The 21,872-nt window shown below is 42.8% G+C and overlaps 2 protein-coding genes across 4 annotated transcripts in view; one reads left to right on the forward strand and one right to left on the reverse strand.

The window, feature by feature from the left end:
• ZBTB45 (zinc finger and BTB domain containing 45) overlaps positions 1 to 21,872 on the forward strand; it is a 500,250-nt gene that overhangs the window by 462,364 nt on the left and 16,014 nt on the right. The gene's annotated exons all lie outside the window — the stretch shown is intronic.
• The window catches only part of MMEL1 (membrane metalloendopeptidase like 1), a 142,250-nt gene that overhangs the window by 66,878 nt on the left and 53,500 nt on the right, over positions 1 to 21,872 (reverse strand). The window lies entirely within an intron of this gene.

Below are 21,872 nucleotides of genomic sequence, written 5' to 3' on the forward strand. Positions count from 1 at the left end.
CTTAACTCACCTGCTCTATATTCTTTGGTGTTGCTATTGGTTATGGTTGACACTGCTGAAATGACCTAGTTATCTGTGCCATAATGTGCTATGTACATACTACGCAAAAGATTTAGGCATATGTGGTAAAAATGTTGCAAAGTAAGAAAGATTTCACAAATAGAAGTGTTAATAGATTACTTTTCTCACTTAATATAATTCATATGAATATTTGGTGTGACCATACTTTGGAGGAGGTTTCCTGGACATGATGAAATGGCTCATCCCCAGTTCTCATCTCAACATCATCTAGTCTGTCTTGGATTACATGAAGAGACAGAAGGATTTGAGCAAATTCTACATCTGCAGGAGATCTGTGCTTAGTTCTCAAAGATATTTGGGACAACCTGGAGCCTGAAGGGGCCCACATGCCTATTTACAACATAAGGCTGCATTCACACTGAGTAACGCTGGCGTTTTTTGTGCTTATTTTTGCACATAGCGCCGCGTTAACGCCGCGCTATTTTGCGGTGGCGTTGACCGGCGTTAACGCGGCGCTATGTGCAAAAATAAGCACAAAAAATGCCAGCGTTACTCAGTGTGAATGCAGCCTAAGAAGACACCAGTAATATACATAGTACATGGCATTACAAATTTTGCTTTGGGGCCTAAAGTTATGCCTTTGCCTAAAAGTTATCCACCAGAGAGGGTCTGACATTTATTAAACTGCTACCTAGAGACTATACAATTAATACTAAACTATTACTGTGATAGTGTGACTGTGATACCAAACTGTTGCAGACAGTAAAGCTGGCTGAGTAGGGAAGCTACAGATCCTATATTTCTTAAAGAGTCATTCCATGTGCCACAACTCATCACCTCCAATAGTGATGGTTGCCCCATTACAGATGTCATAGTGGGCTGGAAAAAACGTGAACAGGGGTAAAAAGTCCTCACCTTCCTCTACATGGACCTGCTTAAAATGTCTGGTCTATATGGTAGCTTCAGTCATTTAAAAACAAACACATGGGCAGGGACGTAACAACCGTGGTATATGCGGTAGCGGTTGCCGCAAGGCCCAGGACATTAGGGTGGCCGGCGGCAGCTGCCACCAATGCAGATTTTATTTCTTAAAAGTCTGTTACCTGCTGGAGTAACTCCCGCAGGTAAAGGGGCCCTATTTACTTATCGATCCTGGCTCCTGCTGACGGCCACCGGCGCTCCTTCTTCTGTGGAGGCCACTATGAGCAGGAGCCGGGATTGGTAAGTGAGGCCATGGGTCCATGAACTTCACAAACATTATCATTGTACTTGGGGGGTCTTTACAGACCTCGAGTATAATGATCGGAGGACCAGGAGAGGTTAGGGAACATAAAAAACACTGTCACTTACCCCTCCTGGCTCCGATAGGCATTTGGGCCTACTTGGGGACGTCACAGACATCACATGGGCCTGTGTCATTTTGCATTGCGACACAAGCCCCGGCTCACTTGATGTCCCTTACATCATTGAAGATGGCCCACATCTCAGGGGACTGCATCAGAGCCAGGGAGAGGTAAGTAACACTGTTTTTTTTATATTTGTATCCTTCCCTAGGTCTCCGATTATTATACTCTGGGGTCTGAAAAGACTCCAGAGTATAATAATTGTTTATGGGTGGTCCACAATGGGGCATAATACTGTGTACAAGGGCCACTATGGGGCATAATACTGTGTGCAGAGGCCACTATGGGGAATAATACTGTGTTTACGGGCCACTATGAGGCATCATACTGCGTCCAGGGGTCAATATGGGGCATAACACTGTGTTTAGGGGCCACTATGGGGCATAATACTGTGTGCAGGGGCCACTATGGGACATAATACTGTGTGCAGGGGCCACTATGGGGAATAATACTGTGTTTAGGGGCCACTATGGGGAATAATACTGTGTTTACGGGCCACTATGGGGCATAGTACTGTGTGCAGGGGCCACTATAGGGAATAATACTGTGTGCAGTGGCCATGTCAAAAGGAGTGGGAGGCCCATGTGAAAAGTTCATCACGGGGTCCCGCCATTCCCAGTTACACCACTGCACATGGGATGTGCAACTCAGTGCCACTATAACATGAGACTCCATACATGAAGATGCAGGAGATCAACACACATCAAGACATTAATACTGGTGCAGGAGATCACCAGAAGTAGATGGAGACCAAGGCAGTCCCACAAGTTCTTCTCATGTACTCCTATGATAGTGCCACGTCAAATCATTTAACTCCAGTACAAACTAGTTACAGTCTAGCCCCGTAGTAAATGCCAGGAAATGGATCTAGACCACCATCTTTCTTTATATGATGAGAAGAACAGCATCATTCACTTTCAGACCAATTACTGATCATGAATGGTACCACCATGATATCTCCAGATCTCTACAAGACCTGCCCACCCTTACTGTCATCTGACCTCACTCATCATGGTAGACTCTAATTTTGATATTTACTACAGTTCCTCTTTAATGATAAACTTTGATAAGACTGTAATGTAATGTTTTTCTAAGATATCTTCTAGTCTTCTGGATTTCTGGCTTAAAAAAAAGGTTGCCTGAGTCCATAGGAGGTCACACCTGATATATAACAGTGCATGAGATTTCTGGATTTGCAAACTGCATTACTTCACTAAATTAACTTCAGATTTCCCTATGTTTTGATGTCTTCTTCTGCTTTCTCCATGGAATGATAACTGCTTATACATCTATCATTCCCTCTTTTCATCAGCTCATGTGGTTTGGGTGTAAATGTATTTTTAATATCAAAAATATGTCTTCATCTGCAGGGAATTTGCAGAAGTCGGTGGATTTTATGAGTACATTTTACCAGGTCTGCAAAAAAAATTATGGGAAAAAATGAAAAGTTCTGATCACTTCTTATTTAAGTAACCTTAAGGCGTAAGCCCACGTTGCAGAAACGCAAGCTTTTTAAGTTGCAGATTTTGTTGTGCTCTTATGACCAAAGTCACGAGTTGATTGAGCAGAAGGTAGAAGTATAAAAACTTCCTATGTAGTTCCTATTACTGTTGTAGACATTATTGGCTTTGGCTCAAAAAAACCGCATCAAAATCTGAAACAAAAAAGTTGCGCTTCCGCAATGTGGAGCCTCAACATCAATTTTTTCCGGGCAAAAAATAATTTTTCAAAAAAGGTCTGTTAGTGCCATTAATAGGTTAATAAGTGCACCAAAATATCTTTCACAGTGTTTTGAGTGATCTCTGGGTTTCTCTGTCAGCTCCTGGCATCTTCTGCATTTGTCTACATGGGTATCTTCCTGTTCTGTTTTCCTACAACTACCATGATGCCTTGCGCCACTCAAAGCTGACTCACACCACCTTCCTCTTTCAGTCCCTCCCCCTTACTTACTCACTCATACCCCTTCTCAGCTTCCCAAGCTAGCCCGTGCACTACTAGGAACTCAATCCCCTCCCACCCCATCATACTTACCAGTCTTCCGGACAAGACCTTCTGGGCAGGGGACATCACTTCTTCTGAGTGGATGGCACACATCAAGGAGAGGAGGTGCCCATAATTGAGCAATAGAGCCACCATGCGCAGTAGCCCAGATGAAGTTACGTCCTATGCTCAGAAGTACATGACCATCCCAGCGATCTAATTACTTATAGATTTTTGGTACAGTAAGTAATTTAGAAGGTAGGCAGGGGAAGGTGGGCTTTGGGGAATTGGGTGTTTAGCTTAGATTATAATGATCAATTTATCCCGGAGAACCCCTTCATTTCTGGCTGCATTACTCGTTGCAGGTCCCCTGGCTGCCTTCAGAGGTGAAATGCTTTTTGTCTCAGGTGACAATCACTGCTGACATCAGCTGGGAACGTGTATGCAGAAGCCGCCAATGGAAACAGACGACTGGGGAGAGGTGAGTAATGTTTTTTCCTTATGTCATTTTTTCCTTTTTAAGAGGATCTGTCACGAATATGCTGTTCACCTGAACAATTTTGTGTTTTTATTTATAAAATCGTGTCTCAGTGGTTAGCACTAGAGAAGAGCGAATATACTCCATCGAATAGCTCCTGTTGCAAAAGCTCTTCCGGGGCATCAAATTTTTACTGCCCCTCCCACCTTTCTTGGCACTGGGAGCTATGCGGCGCAGGTATTCGAGCAAGTATATTCACTCATCTCTAGTTAGCACTGCAGCCTTGTAGCTCTGGAGTCCTGGGGTCGAATCCTGCCAAGGGCAACATCTGCAAGGAGTTTGTATGTTCTCCCCGTGTTTGCGTGGGTTTCCTCCCACACTCCAAAGACATACTGGTAGGAAATATAGATTGTGAGCCCTATATGGGATAGTGACTGACATTGTCTGTAAAGTGCTGCAGAATATGATGGTGCTATGTAAGCATAATAAATAAATAATAATAATAATAATAATAATAATAAAAAAATCCATTTATCTGCTCAAAAGATATAACCCTGGAGATCTAATTTAGTTATCCATGACAACCCCCTTATAAAGTAACTCCACATGGATTACTAAATGTAGTTCTATGTAACATAAACATGTATTATAAAAGCTGGGATTTAGAAACACATAATGAAACCCAATCTGCTTAATGGGTTTGCTCATTTCAACCACATTTGTTACAGGACAGCAGGCATGCAGGAATGAAATCTCCATAGGCAGATACCAGCAGTATTGGAGAGATCAGTGGTCTTCAAGCCAGCACTCAGGTCATAAACTCAGGAAATAAGAAAGACGCATTACTTCAATAATAAATGTGGACTTCATTCACCTCTAAGTATATGCTTTATAATTGAAGACACTGGAGTGATGTTTCCTTTCTAAATTCTGAATCTACTGGTGCAGCCTATTTCTCTAAAGCTTTCCATCCTCCCCATATAGGACTTTTCACAGTGCTGCTTTAATTTCGATAGTTTTTTTGGCACTTTTATAAGATGGTACCGACAACTAAAATTTCTTCCCTTCATCTTTTTGCCTTTAAAGTAAATACCAATTATACTCTTTAATGTAAAGAAGTGAGGTGTCATGCTCTATCACGTGCTGGATGTGTTATCACATTCAGGGGCGTAACTAGGAAAGACAAGGTCCTATAATAAGGTTTTGACTGGGGTCCCCCACCAGGCCCCAACATGATAAAATGCCACTTTGCTGACTCCCATACGGTGTAATGCCCCCTTTCTTGACCCCCTAACACAGTATATCCCCCTTTGCTGACGAACCACACAATATTTTGCTCCTTTATTGGCCCCCTTTACTGACCTCCCCAGCGCCGCACCTGCCATGAGGTGACCTGAAGCGACCGCTTCAGGTGGCCCTATGCCAGGGCCCCGGGTAGGGCGGCATTTTTGCTGACCTAAGCCAGTCCAGGACAAACTGTATTGTTTACTTATTTGACTTCTATATTGTATACTGGCCCCACACAGTAATTGCTCCCCATCCTGCCCCCCACGCATAATACTGACTCTTTATTGGCCCCAATACAGTAAATGTCCCCTTTATATGTCCCCATATAGTAAGTTCCCTTTTATAGGCTCTCATACAGTAAGTGCCCCCTTTAGGCTGCTACCTACTGGATTACTCAAGATATTCATTTACCCCATTTACCCATCCCCACTCTTGACCTGTCTCTACTTCAGCTCTAGTCTGCTTCTACATATTATAGTGAGACACTAAACAGCATCAGGACATGACATTTGGATGCTGTTCAGTATTGAAATGTAAAGTGTAGCATCTCCTGGAAGCTTAAAGGGGCTCTATCATTGGGAAAAGTCATTTTTAGAGAAGCAAATCCTTACATAGCCTTTAGAAAGGCTATTTCATGCCTACCTTTAGTATGTAAATTGCCTCAGTAGATTTTGAATAAATTCATTTTTATTCATATGCTAATGAGCTTCGACCATGCACCGGAAGTGTCTGTGTGCACTGTCTGCTCTATATGTATGTACAACAGAGACGAGTTTCTAAAGGCTATTCAAGGATGTGGTTATTTAAAAATGACTTTTCCCAATGATAGAGCCCCTTTAAGGCAAAGCAGAGGAGGCTGAAGGGGAAATATTGTCCGGTCCCTGCTGGAATAATTCAGTAAGTAGCAGCCTATTAAAAAAAGAAAAGCAACAGGGGGGCCCATAGCAGCCTTGAAATTACACTAAGAACATGGATGAGGGGTATTGCTACATGGGTATGCAGAGGTGGGAGTTGCGCCATGATCCCGGTGCATATGGTAGTCCAATGATACCATCTATCATATATGAGATATCAGTATTATAAATGGAATATAGTGTTTGGAGCCCTGTTACAGATTTTGGGGCCCAGGATCTTCAAGGTACAACTCTAGCATAGAGGCACCATTCAGTGTCAAAGTCAGTCCATCTGTTTTCATATCGTGTAGGTATTCCTTTGTCCTGCTGTACAGACTCCATACATGCAGAGGGCTTTCTATCTATAGCTGACATCTCCTTGCTCTGGCGATTGCACAGTTTTCATCTGTATTCAGAATAAATCTGCAATTATATTGTTCATTAACCCCCTGCTGTGCCTAAAGTTTCTCTTCTGGAATCACCTACAGAATAACAATGGCAAATCCTTGCGTCAGCTCTGTCTAGAAACCTGTTACAATCCTTCACTTATCGGAGGCGTATTAGTGCTACATCATAGGGTTAAAACCAGAGGCATAACTAGAAAAGTCTGGAGAAGCTACGACTACGTTCACACTCCCTTCATGATGATGACTTTTCCGCAAAAGATCAGAATAACAGACATTAAAGATTCCGGACATTCCAGATTGAGGGATACAAACATAAGCTTTGCTTTTGTGTCCTTCATGCTGACAGCGGTGCTAGAATATAAATGGATGGTCCCTTCGGCCGGCCTAACTTTTTTTGATTAAAAAAAGCATGATTTTGTGATTTCTGGATCAGAATAATAGACTTTGTGAGCAATGGGAAACCAGCTTAATAGGGTATTTAATCATGCATAGAGTCTGTAAATTATATTATATATAATGGTGCAATATCCCGGCCAGCTCCTGATCCTCTGACCAGAACCTTCACACAGATCTACTGTGTAGTGCAGTCATATCAGAAGAAAAACCACTAGACAAGAACCAAAACCTTACTAACCTCCAGGTACACATAATAAGCGATCAACACACAAGGAACAGTACTTTATGGCAACAACTCTAGTTCACACACAATGCGGTTTGCATCACATTTCCTCCGGCAGGCAATAGTCTCTACCACACTCATGGTATAGGTCTCCAGTGCCTCGTAACACAGTAATGCACACTGATCAATAGAACAGACTCCCACAAAGGTGTGACAGCTTTCCTATTCATAGCGCGACCCTGCTGTGACCAAACTTATATCACAGCTAGCGAGGAGTAATATAATACCACAGAACATATCTAAGCAACTACTTCTATAGTACAACACCTAGACTCAATAAATGTCCTGTCTGTACACATCACACCTGCAAAGGAATCACAGCAATATACACTTTGCATTACCCACTGTTGTACAGCACATACAGAAAATATGACATCGACAAACGGCATTATTCAGGAAATACTAACCTGTCTTAAGCATATAGAGTATGGCCATTTACAGTCATCCACCTAAGGTTCATTAACTAAGGTGTCTAACCTGCTACACATATATCACCTGCCAGTCATACATAAGACATAGAGCACCCATGCCTCTCACAAACTATGCATCCATACCATACACTCCGAACACCTATACTGCTCACATAAGAAGTGTAGCTCACCATGGGGGTGGTGGGGAGGAGTGGAGCAAGCACATCCAAATATTACCATCATACAGTGGTGAGGTTCACCCAGTGGTTTTGTTTGGACCAAACACGTCTGAAACAGAACTTCTACTATTATACTCTGGGGTCTCTTTGGACCTCATTGTATAATGACCAGAGGCTCAGGGAAAGTAATCAAATATAACAATCTTAGTTACTCACCTCCCCCTGGGCTCTGGTCTTTAGGTCTCTTCTGGACCCAGAGACATCATGACCATTAGACAGGGCAGAAGACATCTCAGCAAAATAATCACATAAAAAACTTATAAGTTTCTAATTTCATTTGATTTGTCCCACCACCATGTTCAAAGAATCTCGTCTTATTCTATTTGCTTCTGATTAACAAACTTGCCTCCCATTCTCTATTCCCCCTCCAGTTACACCTATCCACATCAGTCTCTCATACCCTCATGTATGTGCAGTTCCCAATCTCTGTTCCTCTCCCTTAACCTCCTTACCCCACCTTGTGCTTCTGTGCAACAAATTAGAGGCTCTCACAAATCACTTAACCATATGCTGTCTCTTTCCATTCTCCTTCTGCTAGCTACAGGGGACATCTCTCCAAACCCTTGCCCTCCTTCTTCTGCTAACTGTAACTCCACACCTCTCTCACCAAGAAACCCTATTAATATTTGCCGTCTGCCGTCTCCTTCTTCACCACCAGTCTCTTTCTCTTATGTGTTTTGGCATACCCAATCAGTTTGCAACTAACACCATTATTGAGGATCTCTTCATTCCAAAGTTTTTTTAACCTGCTGGCTGTCACAGAAATCTGGATTAAACATTCTGATACCACCTCCCCTGCTGCTGTACATTATGAAAGCCTCCAATTTTCACGCTCCCCCCAGACCCGAGAATGGGCAAGGTGGATGGGTAGGCGTCCTTCTATATCCACAATGCACTTTTTAGGTCATTCTCCCACTGCTGTCACTCTCCTTCCCCTCTTTGGAAGTCCACACTATTGGACTTTTCTGCTCTTTCTCCCTGCAAGTAGCTGTCACCTACCATCCCCTGACTCACCAAACCAGTTTTTAGATCACTTTACTTCATGGCTTGCTAACTTCCTATCCTGGAAAATTCCTACCTCCTATGGGTGATTTTAACATTCGTATTAACACCCCTGTATCACCATCTGCTTCTCATCTTCTATCACTAACCACTTCTCTTGGTCTTTCACAGTATACTACTTCTCCCACACACAAAGATGGTAATATCCTTGATCTGGTTTTCTTAAGGCCCTGTTCTGTCTCCGACTTTACTAATACTCGCCTATCAATTACTGAGCACAACCTTCTCTCCTTTATTATCAAAGAATCTTGTCCTTCACGAAATACACTGACCTACTGCATACACAGGAATCTACACGTTGCAAACATGCAGCACCTCTCAGACAGCCTACAGTCATCTCAGTCTCCCATCTCTTCTCTCTCCTGTCCTGAACTGGCCACTAAACACTACAACAAGACTCTCAAAACCACCCATGATTAAGTAGCACCTTTAACCATCCAAAACTCCCTACACAGGCACTGGTAACCTTGGCACATTCCTCAAACACGTTTTCTTTAGCAATGCTCAAGATGTGCCAAATGTTTATGGCAACAATCTAAGACATCTGCAAATTTTCTTCACTTGAAGTTAATGCTCAAAGCCTATAATTCTGCCCTTTATCTCACCAAACAAGTCTACGTCACCTCTCTCATCTCTTCTCTCTCTGATAACCCTAAGCTCTTTGACACATCTCGCTTCCTCCTTACGCCACGGGTACCTGTCACAGACCTCAGTCCTGAAGACATAGCCATGTACTTTAAAGTAAAATTCGTCAACTTTGGCTGGGAAATAACCTAATCTCCAAGCAGTATCAGCTCCCCTTCCGTCCCTTGCTCCTCATTGTGAACTCTCATTCTTTGACCCAGTATAAAGTGATCCTGTTCCGTCACAACTTTCCCGGTCCCCTGCTGCTACAACTCACCTTACTAAAATTTTAACCTCTCGCTCCCTTCTATAATCTTTTCTTCCTCCTTCAAATATGCTGCCATAACCCCACTACTGGAAAAACCCTTCCTTGACACATCCTGTGCTTCTATCGACCCTTCATCTCTAAACTCCTGGAACGCGTGGTCTATTCCCGCTTAATCCACTATTTCTCTGTTAACTCTCTTCTGGATTCTTCTCTTCTCTTACAATCAGGTTTTCGATCACTATACTGTACAGAAACGGCCCTTACAAAAGTCTCCAACAATCTCCTGACGGCTAAATCTAAAGGGAGCTATTTACTGCATGTTCTTTGAGATCTCTCAGCAGCTTTTGAAACTGTAGACCACCAAGTCCTCCTCACTATGCTCCACTGTATTGGCCTCTGGGACACCGCTCTCTTGGTTTTCTGACCTCTTGTTTAGTGTATAATTTGCTGATTCTATTTCTTCTCCTCTTCCTATTGCTTTTTGGGTTCATTAGGGCTCAGTCCTAGACCCCCTCCTCTTCTCTCTCTACACAGCCCCTACTGGACAAACCATGATCAGATTAGGCTTTCAGTACCATCTTTGTGCTGATGACATTCAGCTATATACCTAATCCTGTGACATCACACCTGCTCTACTACATAACACCAGTGACTGTCTCTCTGGTGTCTCTAACATCATGTCTTCTCTTTATCTGAAACTGAATCTTTCAAAAACTGAAATTCTTATGTTTCTTCTATTTACTATAACCCTGGTATTTCCATTTCAGTCTTTGGTCTTACTATAAAACCAAGGCAATACGTCCACTGTCTTGGGGCGTATTTGACCCAGATCTCATCTTCACCCCACATATTCAGACACCTGCACGCACTTGTAATCTGCACTTCAAAAACATCTTAAGGGGCAGTTCACACGGAGTAAACTGGTGCGCAATCTGGCACGTATACGCGTGTCAGAGTTTGCGCGCTCAAAAAAGATCCCATTGATTGCAATGGGGATTACGATCGTATAACGCGCGTTATTTTACGGCCGTAATTTCACACCAATCCACAAATCCATCCATAGCACTGAACCTCTTTACATCTCCTCCCTCATAAATCTCTACTGCCCTAACATCCTCTCTGATCTGCCAATCTTCTGTTATCCAAACACCCTACTCCTGTCTACAAGACTTTTCTCAAGCTGCATCGGTGCTCTGGAATGCATTTTCCCAGACAATTAGATTCATAGGCAACTATAGGCAACTATAGCACGCTACACTAACATTTCTTATCCTAGGCTGTCCTTCCAACTCAATGCTTCACAACATGTCCCCTCCATTTAGAAGTTACTCTGCACTCCATTCACTTAATATCTGTATATTCACAGATACCGGCTGTTGACGGGCTAATACAGCTTCAGTTATATAACCTTATTCATTAAAATATGTCTGGACCCTTGTACCAAAGCCCTCTTACCTCTTGTGTCTCCCTGTTTTCTCATAGATTGTAAGCTCTCGCGATCAGGGAGCTCACTCCTATTATTTGATATGTTCATTTCTTGTAATTTCATTGTAATGTCAAATATTGTCTGTTCATTTACCTTCTGACTTGTAAAGTGCTGCACAATATTTTGGAACTATATAAATAAATTCATTATCATTATTATTATTGTATCATTTTTGCCCTCACAACATATTAATAATGTCCCTGACGTGTAGAAAAAAATAAAAAAAAAATGATACTCACCTACCCTTGATTCCCTGACGCTGGGCACCTGAACTGTTTCTTCTTCTAACCTATACCAACCAAGCCAGTTCAAGCCATTTCTAACCAAGCCTCTTCAAGGACTGTGACTACAGCAACACTACATAAAGGCTCAGTGATGTCTTTACACCTATCTGTCCCAGGACATCGAAGTGATGTGGTGATGGCACCTTGTAGGCTTCTGGCCTGAAGTAGCTTACAGCTTACAATTATGAATGCTAGAGCAGGAAGCCAGCAGATTCCTCCTCTACCATGTATTTCAATGGTATGGCACCAAAAATACATTATTATAGATGCTTTGTTTTTATACCACCAGTAATGAAAATCAGTTTGAAAATTAGGGGTCATTTGGTATCTGTAATTATGGAAGTGTATTGGATTGCATAGGGCATTCTTAATAAACAAAAATAAATATAAACACATTAGGTATCTTCACATCTAAAAACGCCAGAATTATAAACATATAATAATATTTATCCCATACATTGAACCTTGTTAGAAAAAAAATCATAATGGCCGATCCACTGGTTTGTTTTGTTTTTTGTGCGTCTCTAAAAATTGAATAAAAAGCAATCAAAACAACAGACAATTCCAAAACATGGTATCAATAAAAATTACAACATGCTCTGCAAAAAACACCTTACGCTAGGTTCACACCTGCGTTCATGTCTCCGTTTTATGGTTTCCGTCTTCTGCCATGCACAGACCACAGACCGGGTCCGGCTGGATTTTTTAATCCGGACACAGAGTAGTGCATGTCCGACTCTGTGTCCGGATTATAAAACCCGGTTTCGCGGCGGAGAGCGCAAAACGCTCACGGCCGCTCACGGCCGGACAGCTTTCTCACCCATTCAAATGAATGGGTGAGAAAGTCTCCTGCAGGTTTCCGTCTCCTGCATCTGTTTTATGCAGGAAACGGAAACCTGCAATAAGGACAGATGAACGCAGATGTGATCGAGCCCTTAGACAGCACCATACATGGAAACATAAGAAAGTTACCAGTGCCAGAATATGGCATTAAAACAAAAGCTATAAAAAAATTGGTATCTCTGTGATCAGGCCAATCCACATAATATAGATAGCTGCACACGAAATGCCATACACTCAATACCCAAAAGAAAATGAGTTTTTCTAATCCCATCAAATTTCCAAGCTTATTAGTACATCATACATAATATTAAAAGGTTCCATTAATAAGTACAACTTGTCTGGAAAAATATAGCCCCCCCTATGGCTCTGTGAACAGAAAATTAAAAAAGTTATGGTTTTTGGAATTCGGGGATGAAAAACAAGAATGAAAACTGCATGCATGCATGAAGGGTAAAGAAAATTTGCATGTCTCAATGGAATCTCAGAATTTTCAGTGTGTGTGTGTGTTCCTATTATCAAGAAGTATGTTAATGCCGTATTTGTATCAATTTTTGGATGTCGGTTGTCTAAGATATGAAACAGTGGCTCTTATGTCTTTAGACTGTGTCTAACACTGCAGCTTTTACTTGAAAGGAGCTAAGCTGCAATACCAGCTATGGCCTACACCCATGAGTGACACTGTTCCTATGAAAACAACCGACTCCCCCCTCTCATTCTGGAGAATCCCTTAAGATATTTCCTGGTTATAATTTGCATCACTGTTAACGTCTTGTGATATAAATATCCTGTAACGTATTTATGAGCGCAGTGATAAATAATTAAGTCATGTTACACATTGGGAAAGATGACTTCTCCTAACAAGTGATTCATTTTTCATGGCCTTTTTTTTTGCAAGTTGGAAGTTTAGTTTTTCTAAAAATGACTTAAAATAATTTTCCAAACATTCGGGCCCTTGGGGTGTTAATAATTCACTAAAAGACACTCTGTAATACAAACAGGGACTGGCAGCATTTATTTATTATGCACGGGGTTTAGTTCCTGGCGATGACTGCGAAGCTGGAACTTAACCAATGCTGTCCACAACACTCTGAGATAATACAAATGTCGCGCAGCCATGGATTAACCATGACTCATAATGGATTTGGGAATGAAATTTTTAAAACACTTAAATTATTTACTATTGATGTTAAAAATACAAAAAATAAATAAATAAAATTAAACATAATAATAATAATAATAATAATAATAATAATATAAATAGTATTAACATAAAACAAAGTAAAAAATCTGCCAATATCACTCCTGTCATGCAGCTGAGGATCGCTGTGTTGCCCTTCGACTCGTTCACCAATGTAAGTGAATTGAGTTACATTGTGACCCTATGATGGTGTACCAAAAAGCACTATTAGCATAGTACTGTTAGGTTATAGAATGTGATGGATATGAGATGAGGAAATACTCACCTTTTTATGTTGTGATTAGGATTGAGCCGATCTTGAAATTTCAGGATCGTTTTTAAAATCTGATTTCCAATCATTTTCCATTCGAACCCGATCCCATTTCCGATCCTAATGCAAGTCAATGGGATTTTTTTAATAATCGAAGATCAGATTTTAAAAATGATCCTATTCACTACACAGTGTGGAGTCCAAAAATTGTTTCAATTTTTGGATTCCAAGCTGTCTAGTTATTAAAAAAAAAATCGCCCGGCTACTTAGCCCCCCTGGTGTCCACTTACCTGCCGCTCCCCGTTCTTCTTGGTCTGGTCCTCTTTCATTGACATGCCTTCAGAGCGCCGTGCCCTACCTCCCTAGGTTAGTGTTAGAGATGATGGGAGTAGGCGGGGCTTGTTGTGGCTTAGGAGAGTTTGGGCAGGGAGATGTGAGTGCATCACTCACGTCTCCTCTCCCAGTACCCACCCACACTCTCCTAAGCCACAAGCCCTGCCTTCTCTCAGATCTCAGATGTAGCAGAGCTGAGTATACGATAAAGCAGGGACAAAGCAGAAGAGTAGATAGACAAGTCAACGTACAGTAGTATCTATCTATTTGCGAATTTCAGCCATGGCTTATTATACGGTGAGTGCCTTGTTGTCCTCACAGCAGCGCATTACAGTGTGATTTACCGCAGCCTGTCACTCTTCTGCTTCATCCCTGTTTTACCGTATACTCAGCTCTGCTACATCTGAGATGTAGCAGAGCTGATTATACAGTAAAATAGGGACGAAGCAGAAGAGTGGCAGGCTGCGGTAAACCCATAGGAATGAATGGACGCAGCTGACACGCAGGGGGTTAAGCAGCCGGACGCCGGCAAAGTCTGCATGCCAGCCGCTTCCATTCATTCCTATGGGTGCAAGCTATTCGAAACGGGAGTTTTGAATAGTACTTGCTCATCTGATACTATAGCTTTTCCCACAATGATTGGCCAGTAGCCAAGCATTGTGGGAAATGACCTCTGACCTTGATCCTGCCGGCAAAGATCGGGATCGGAATTCTGATTGCGATCGTGAAATTTACTCGATCGCCAATAGGAATCTGAACATCCGATCGCTCAACCCTAGTTCTGATGAGTTCACAACAACCCTCAAAGCATATCAGTCATAAACCTCCATGGATGCGGACCTTGATAGCAGCGGGAGACCTCATCGACGTAATATTGAAAAATATATGTCACAAATGACAGAGTAACAAATGGTGGGAAAAAAGAAGAGGTTTCCAAATAAAGAGGACAAAACACACAATGCGTTTCGGGCACAGCCCTTTCTGAAGTATATTTGTACTTATTTTTGGGAACCATTTGGTACTCTGCCTATGATGCTGTGACCTTTAGTCGCAAAAAATAAATTTTTGCGACTAATCATCGCAGAACACTTGAGGTCACAGCGCAAACCTTTTCACTTACGTTAGTGAAAAAGTTATCAAGTCGTAGGGTGATGAAGCGATCGTGGTTTGTGCCACAGATGTCATGGTGTAGCCCTTGACTTATCAGTGATATTAGCACATATAGGTGACTTTGGAAGCTCCAATAATAAATTCAACTCATGGTGGTGATGGGGGGGACACTCATAAAGTTCTTGAGACCCATTCCCCTCACAGGTGACTGAATACCTGTGACTAATAGTTGCTGCACCATTGATTCCAGCATAGTTGTAATTTTCTCTCTATCGCACACTATTCCTGAGCAACAAGCTAGTTTTGGTGCCTGATGTGCTATTTAAGTTCTGTAATATCGGAAGGGCAGTGTCAGGAGGGAGGGGGATTCAGAGATCCAATCAGAGGCAGTCTGTGTCACAGATCAGAATCACACCCCTTGTATGCTCCTGAATAACTCCACTCTCCTGACAGTACAGAACATAAGTAGCATATCAGGAACCAAAGCAGCATTGATTGCTTGGGCATGGCGGGGGCTAGAGAAAAAATTCCAACTGTGCCGGAATCAGTGGAGGGGGACCTATTAACTGATTTAAAGAGAGGAACTTGTTGGGGATGGTGAAAGGTCCTCTTTAAGTGGGGTTCAGAAGGTGATGGGGGACACTCCAATTATTTTCATGGCTTAAACTAACAGCCAGACCACACACAAGTCAGTTGTGGCAGCAGCCTCTGGGTACCAGAAGCTGCTAGTGGACGAGTAGAGTGTGTTTTGCTGCTCCTACTCAAGTAATGGGAGCAGTGCTGCACTTACCTGAAACCACCACTATGCAGTGGACAGAGCTGCTGAGCCTCTCCTATTCCTTGAAGGCGTTGCCCATCCACTAGCAGCTTCTGGTACTTGGAGGCTGCTGAAACGGGGGATCTGGGTGTTGGATCCCGACAGGTCACATACTGATATTCTGGTCAGAGAAACCCTTTATGGGCCTTCATGACCAGGTAACTTGGCCCCAGGCACATTCTTTGCTCAGGGGCCCTCTGTAGTCTTTGTTCGCCACTGAGAGTTGCCGCACAGTTTTCAATAAATGATGAATAGCAGATGTATATTGCTATGCAGATTTATATTTCTCCTGCTTCCTCTCTTAGGCTAAGGCCCCATGTTGCGGAAACATCAGGAAATGGAATGAGATTTTATTTAATCTTATCCTTACATTGCAGAAAAAAAATCGCTGTGGAAAATGCAGTGTTTTACAGTGCGCTGGTGAAATTGAAAAACATGTTAATTTTACCTGTGCAAACATCCTGTAGACTTATATGGGGTGAGGCAACAATGCAAAACACACATGTCCTTCTGCAGCCTATGATTTGTTACATGAAAAGAAATGAACTATAGATTCTAAAATATACTACAGTTACTTAAAAAAAAATCTTGTGTTTCTTATGCTTTCCAGTGCAAGAAGGAATCTTACAATTCTTAATGCTGACAGCTATAGGTCAAATAGATATGATATGATATGCATCATACCTATTTACTGCCTTTAAGAAGGTAAAGGTTCAGTCTATTGCCAGCAGTCTTATGCCTTATGTGACTACTGACACGGATGCTTTATCCAGGCCCTATGTTTGCCACCCTGGATTTAGCGGGACAGTCCCACATTTTGGGTGCTGTCTCGCTGTTCAGGGTGGCAGGCAGTGAGTTAAACTCTGTGTCCTTAGGACACAGATAGAGGTTGAATACAATAGTGGAGCACGCACCTCTCGGCTCCATACTCCATTATTCAGCCTACAGCAATGAGCGCCAAGCCACAGACTTTACAGCTGGAGCCTGCAGGTCTGTGGGAACAAGGTTCGGTGAGTATTCTTTGTTTTTTGTTCATGTATCATTGGTAATTAATGGGGCAGGGGAAATTAAATTAGGGGGGGGGGGGGGGGGACAGGGGGGCCACGTTAAAAAGTTTGTGCAGGGGCCCCAGTGCATTAAAACAGCCTTGACTACTGAGACTATTCAGACACAGGACTTCCAGCAATGACGTGCCAGCAAAAAAACTGGCAGCAGACACAGGGTGTTAGGGACAGGTGGGTAAGCTGGTTTGTTTAATTTTATACCCCCTGCCCCCTCCCGGCCGAGACACGAGATGCTCCAATACCTGGACATCATCTGTAGGCTGCAAAATGCAGTTATTTTTGTTTCAGAATTTGCTGTTTTTTTTTTTTGTTTTTTTGTTTTTTTTTAAGGCAAAGCCAAGAAAGACTACAAAAGGAATGGGAAATATATAGGAAACGTCTTATACTTCTACCTTCTATTCAATCCACTGTGCTTCAAAGCGGCGTTTCGTGCACTGCCCATCTTTCCGGACAAAGTAGTACAGCGCCAGCTGCCCCCACAACCCCCACTTCCTCCAGTTTCCGACATGGAACCTGTTGTTAAAAATTTTAATCCCCTTTATTGAGTCTTAGAGCATCCGTGACTGCCTGGCGTTATTACTTGTCACACACCTCCAGGGAAGATTTGGTTCCTTTGTCGAAATTGCCCTTACTATATGTGACCGCTTTCCTTCCTCAGCTGAGCCTTCGAGGGTGGAGCTCTAGAGGCCTCTATAAGATCGCTCATCTGTTTTCAGACGAGGGGTTGAAACCATTTTCTATGCTTCAGGACGAGTTTCACCTTCCCAAAACCGACTTTTTTAAATATTTGCAATTACGTCACTTTTTTCATACTTATGACCCCTCGCGGCTGACCTTTCCCAGACTAGCTTTGAGAATGTGGAGCCGATCCTCGCCTGCTAAGGGTGGGTTGTCCACATTTTATACTTTCCTCTCTGTCCCTGCTGAGCAGGTCAAACCTCTCCATCTGCTTCGTTGGGAATCAGACCTTGCCAGATCCATTTCTTTGTCGGATTGGTATGCTGCACATGGGTTTGTCAAACGTGTTTCTAAGGGTGCAGCCCACTGGGAAATGGCTCTGAAAATAGCGTTACGCTGGTATAGGACTCCAGGCCAATTAGCGCACATAGATCCCTCTTGCTCGAGTCTTTGCTGGCGGGGATGCGGTCACATTGGCTCTTTCATACATTTATGGTGGGAGTGCCCTCCAATCCTAGCGTTTTGGACGGCAGTATTTCAATTTATGTCTAATGTAGCTGGCCTCATTATACAGCCCTCCCCTGGTCTGGCTCTTTGTTTTTTGGACACTGATCTTTTCCCCTTGGGGTCACAGGTTGTACTGGGGCAGATAGTGCTGGCTGCTCGGGCTATGATCGCTCGTCAGTGGAAGTCTGCTCTTTGCCTAACCGTAGCTGAGTTAATCCATCATGTCGACTTAGCATTTACTATGGAACGTATGTTGGCCAACAAAAATCATACATATGCTAGCTTCCGTCTTAGGTGGTCCCTTTGGTCTTCTTATATGGACACTAGGAATGCACCTCCTCCCTTACAGACTTAGGTAGGCCCCGTTGAGATCTCTTATTTACTCCCTGACTACGGGTGGCTTCATTTTCGTTTTTGCTGTATTTCCTTTGTATAATCAGTATTATATCCAGGTATACTGTTCTTGAGCGTGTTTTGTTTTGTTTCTCTTGTTTTCTTGTGTTTCCCCTGTTCTTTCTTCTCTTTGTTTGTTCTCTCCTTGTGGTTCCCTTTTTCCTCTCGTCTACTGTTCCTGTACTTATTTGTTTTTCTAGTTACACCGTAGTTGCTGGTATTTTGTTCTTATGCCCTGAGACTTGCATGGCGTATTGATCTTATAGGCTGAAATGTGATTATATGGCGCTCTGGTGTTTCTTGTTCTGTTTGTGTTATATATTGTAAAATCCTTTTTTCTTAATAAAAATCAAATTTAAAATAAATAAAAATTTTAATCCCACCTCTGTCTAAGGTCAAACATTTCAGTACAAGGCTAAGGGTAAGTTCACACGGGGTATTTTGATCAGGATTTTGAGGCCGTATCCGGCTCAAAATCCTGTACAAAAAGACAGCTCCCATTGAAATCAATGGGAGCCAGTCAGTTCTTTTTTCCGGAAGCCGGAATAAATGGAAAAAAAAAAAGCGAGATGCTCATTCTTTCTGGCGGATTCACCTCGCGATATCTGCCTGAAGACACACCCATTCATTTGGGCCTAATCTGGAGTGAAGTGCGCGACTGGATGCCGGTGCACTGCAGTCGCAGCTACCCGTATTTTGGTCCGGAACCTGAGGCGTCCTCCACCTCAGGTTCTGGATAAGAAAAAAGTGTTTTCCACCACATTTCTGGTGCATCTTTTCTGCAGTTTTTTTTTAGCTGTGCTTTGCTGATTGTGGCCTTACACTAGATTCACACTAGTGTTCAGCTCTCCTTCATTCAGGTCCGTCTTTCAAATCCGCATGGGGACCCGAAACACAAAGAGCCTGTTTGCTTAAAATCAGTTAACCGAGGACACCACGGACCCCATAGACTATAGTGGGGACAGTCAGGTGTCTGTGGTGTTTTCTCTCCACCAATTTTAGGCAGAATCTGCAGCCTATGGAGACTCCAGCACAGATGTGAACCTAGCAGCCTAAGGGTCCATTCACACGGAGGAATTAGGCGTTGATACTGACACGAAACTCTCGTCAGAATCCGCGCGCAAAGATAACCCTCCCATTGAACTCAATAGCAAAAAGCCTCCCATTGAATTCAATGGGTTCCGCGTGGAAAACGTAACCCATTGAAGTCAATGGGAGGCTTACTTTTGCACGTGGATTCTTTGAATTTTCACGTTACAATCCATGCAAAATTCCTCCTTGTGAATGGACCCTAAGGCTGAATTCACATGAGTTTTTTTGGCCCGGATTTTGAAGCGGAATCTGCCTCAGAATCCGACTCAAAAAAACCGCCTCCTATTGAGGGTTCATACTTGCACCCAGTCCTTGCTTTGCAGGTTTCCGTCTTCTGCCCAAGAAACTGGACAGAAGATGGAAACCGGCAGTCAGTTATCAAATCCATTCACTTAAATGGATTTGCAAAGTGACCGCCCGTGAGCGTCTTCTGTCTCTCCGCGGCGAATGTGTTTTTTTCAACCGGACTTTGTGTCTGGTTAAAAAAAATGGTTTTGCGACAGAGACCAGAAGACGCTCACGGGCGGTTTCCGTTTCCTGTCCAGTGTCTTGGGCAGAAGACGGAAACCCACAAAGCGGAGACCGGGCGCAGGTGTGAACCCGCCCTGACTTTCATGAGAGCCGTTCACTTTCCTTTTTCGAGTTGCCCTTATTTGCCGTGGATTCCGTGGCTGAATCATCTGCGGACGTCCGCAGTGCGACACTCCTTCCCAACTAGGCCCATTCATTTGTTCCTAATCCGGAGCGGAATGCCACGAATGGATGCCGGTGCATTAGTCTTTTTTTTGGACTGGATCTGAGGCGGCCTCCGCCTCAAAATCTGGTCCAGAAAAACCTGTGTGAATTCAGCCTTAGCCAGCTAACCTTCTTCAAATTACAGCAGCAGTGTTCACACACTGTTGAAATAAAACCCACTGTACAAAGTTTAAAGTATTTGGAAACTATAGCATCATATATTGCTGCCGATTCTGTGGTGAGTTTTATCCTTTGCAATGCAAAGCTGAAACTGTACATAAGCGCTGTGTTTGTATAATTGGTGGCAGCCCATGGGCGGAATAAAACAAATAAACATTTATACGCACCTTCTCTCATTATTTCTGGGCCTCCTCGCAGCGTCCAGTGCTCGGTCTCCTGGGTGACGTCATGTGCCCGGTATCACTGCTGAGGCCTGTGACTGGGTCTAATGGGGCCCGCAAAATGGATCAGAGGGCCAACTCATCTGAACTCGAGGAAATTTTAATATACAGAGGTTCACCCATCTCTAGTTGAAACCCACTCTATGCGCTTAAAGCCGCAGGTGGGTCTGATGCGGGTTATCCCACAATGGACCACCATATGTATCTGTACCTTTATGCCAGTGTTTTTTTATGCACGTTCTCACTCCTTGAGCTGAGAAAATAAGCTAACCTTACCTGTGGCACTAAGGGGAACCATAGATATTGTGATCATGGTACTACCAAGTGCCATGTTTCAAACTCACCTCAACTACATAGAATGTTTAATGCTGAAGTGCAAGGGATTTACTAACAATCCTGTGTAAGGTCACTGATACAGCACCTATAGTACAATGTATGCTCTGTATATATACTACATATATATATACACTGTATATAGTGTCTTGGCAGTGACCAGCACCAGTTTAATAGTAATAATCACTTCTATTATGACCGATTGCCCCAGCACTCAGAAATCAATACAGCTCCAGTGGTTGCTGCTCACACAGTGTAAAGAAATATTCCAGGGTTTATAGATTTGTATAGAAAGCAATCTGTCTCCTTTCTTAACAGGGTAATCATGCATGACAGGCTACAGTTAACCCTTTGCTACTACAGTTTTGCCTCAGGATTGTGTCCGACCGGTTCATAACAATAACCTGATTTACTGATTTAACGAGTTGGCGGCTAATTGCGGTGGATTATATGTTAGGACTGCAAATAGTGGGATAGAATGTCAAATGTATATACAGTATCTATACAGATGTAGCAGAGCTGAGATAGTGAAATGTAGCAGAGCTGTGACTGACGGATTTTGCAGGGGAGAGACTGATTGATATGCAGAAATAAGAT

This window comes from Leptodactylus fuscus, chromosome 6 (genome assembly GCF_031893055.1).
Source record: "Leptodactylus fuscus isolate aLepFus1 chromosome 6, aLepFus1.hap2, whole genome shotgun sequence".
Taxonomy (NCBI): domain Eukaryota; kingdom Metazoa; phylum Chordata; class Amphibia; order Anura; family Leptodactylidae; genus Leptodactylus; species Leptodactylus fuscus.